Raw genomic sequence first — 2,500 nt, 5'->3', positions numbered from 1 at the left:
TCATTATGTTCAAGTGTGTAAATTCTCTCTGCTAGTAGTCAAAAATGTATTAGAAATCTATAGAGAATTAGACAGTGAATCCTGGAGGTTAATAGAATGAAAGGGCCAAAGCTCATTTTTAACTCTGTAAACCCATGTCACTCATGTTTAACTTAGTAAACCCATCTAATGGTGGCTGTAATTGGTAGAAAACACTGTCTGTTTCACATTGCAGCCCCTTCCCCCCTTCCCTGGAATGATACAAACTATTCCGAAATTAGTGGATCTTGTGTATTGCAAAAAAAAGGCCCATGCACTCCATGTCTGGTTAACAACAGAGAATAAACTTAATGGTATTTCTCCTTTCCAGATAAGGAAGTTCTTTACTTTGTTAATTGCTCTCTCCACATGGATTCTTAAGCCAGCAATTTGTTGTGTTCGTACATCTTCGGCAGACATTTGAGTGCTTGCCCTGAGGAAAGGTGGAATGTTCAGTTTTACTCCAAGTGGCAAAATGTCTGCAATTTGAAATCCTTTGTCAGCTATAACAGTGTCGCCATTCTCAAATTTCTGTGACAAGAAGCCACTTTGAATAACAATTTCCCGATCTGAGATACTACCAGTGTAAAGCTGGCTAATGAAGGTAATTGCACCACTTGGGGCAATGCCAACTAGTCCTTTGAGTGTTACGTGATTTTTATAGGAGCTGAATAACTCAGAATTGAGCAGCAAACTGCTGGGCATCTCACAGCGCACTTCTGTGCAGTCTTTGATGACCCGTAGTTGGGAATTTCTCTTTGAAATCAGCTGGCATGGTTGTCTGCACAACCTCCTTTGATGGCCAAATGCATATCTGGCCAAATTTTGAGTACATGTAATTTATCCATGGTACAAAAATTTGGCTCAGTAGACTGAGCCACACCATAAAGATGAGCCAAATGTTCTTCTGAGAACCCTCTTCTCAGATGACAAAGCACAATGAAAAATTCATCAAGTGGCTTGTGCTTTTGGCGTTGTCCTTTCTTTGCAGCCTGTATGTTTCCCTCATTGTCAGAGTCTGATTTATAAAAGTCTTCAGGAACATCTGTCACTGCCTGTGAGGCGAATGTTTTCACAATTGTCTCCAGGATTTAGATACTCGAAAATGGCCATGAAAGTTGCATAGCTGGACAGAATACTGTAAAAAGAAACTGTCCGTCGCATCCAATCAGCATGGACAAACAGCATGACTGTTGCTCCTTGGCACACAAAATCCCGGCTGTGGATGCTGGGCACTTAGAAAGCTGCATTTCTCAAAAATTATTTGGCGGTTAGTGCTTGTAATTTAATTGGATCTTCAATGGAATGCCACAAGAAGAAGCGGCAACCTTTCAGTTTATCTGGTGTTCGATTTGGAAGCCGCGTGATTCTAATTTCTGGGTGAAAAATCGGCTTGGTGCTGGAGCAGCCAAAAATGAGCTTTCCACCCTTGTCTTCTTCTTATAACATGTAGTAACAGTCAATGCAAAACCCGTCAAATCACTCCAATTCGCTATTTTGAGTGGCAGAAATGACAACCCACAACAACTGAGGTAGATTTATGTTTATTTTTGAGCTTTAACGTGGACATTACTCAATATCAGTTTACGATAATATATAGATTTAGGCCAGCCTAAAAGCGGAGCTCCTCAGTTATTTTTCGAAATGTTGTTACTAATGAAAATAATCCAACATGTATGAGGTAAACTGCGAATGATTTAATAGTTTCAGCCGGAACTAGTATTACATCAGCAGATCGAGGTGTAAGATGGTGTGATTATGAAATATAGAGCCATGATTTCAAGGATTTCTTGGAAGCCACCAAAAATCTTGATCACAGAACAGAACTGTCTTCTGTGCTTTTTAGTGGCATTTCTTGTTCTTTCCTACCTTATTCAGAAAGACAAGGCATTGTTATTAATCATTATATTCTTCCTTAGTTAACATGGGGACTCCCACACAAAAGAGGTTTACACATTTTTTTGTTGTGGGGAATGATTGAAATGCAGTGGTTACAATATACTCAGTCCCTGAATCTCTACCAAATGAAATCTCACAAAAGTACCAAAACAGTATACATATGTGAAAAGTTGGAAAGTTTTGTTTTCTAGCTTGTCCCCAAAGATACATTTAGCCATCTTCACTATTGTATGAAGTCTCCTCCTGCTGGAAGGGTTTGCAATAAGCAAAATCACCCTCGCATGAATGGTAGTTACGATATTTTTTTTTTGCTGATCATGAATACTTGCATAGGCTTCTAATAATAATTTTATTATTCAATTTCAATGTGATTTGTTCTTTTTTCTCGACTGGCATTGTGGACTACAAGAGCTGTTATTGGGTTCCATTAATTAATTTTGCTATGATTAAATTATACCAAGAATTATCAGTAAGCTAAGAGGAAGTTATATTATGTACATGTATTTTGTCTGCACTACACAACCAAATGCACTCCAAGGTTATCAGGCATAGGTACATTTGTCAGAAGAGCCCAGCATATCCA

The 2,500-nt window shown here is 38.6% G+C and overlaps 1 pseudogene; it reads left to right on the top strand.

The window, feature by feature from the left end:
- The window catches only part of LOC145501016 (uncharacterized), a 4,881-nt pseudogene that overhangs the window by 1,690 nt on the left and 691 nt on the right, over nt 1–2,500 (top strand).

This window comes from Orbicella franksi, chromosome 10, assembly GCF_964199315.1.
Source record: "Orbicella franksi chromosome 10, jaOrbFran1.1, whole genome shotgun sequence".
Classification (NCBI taxonomy): domain Eukaryota; kingdom Metazoa; phylum Cnidaria; class Anthozoa; order Scleractinia; family Merulinidae; genus Orbicella; species Orbicella franksi.
The sequence above is the reverse complement of the archived record's forward strand: the minus strand, read 5'-3'. Positions and strand labels throughout refer to the sequence as shown.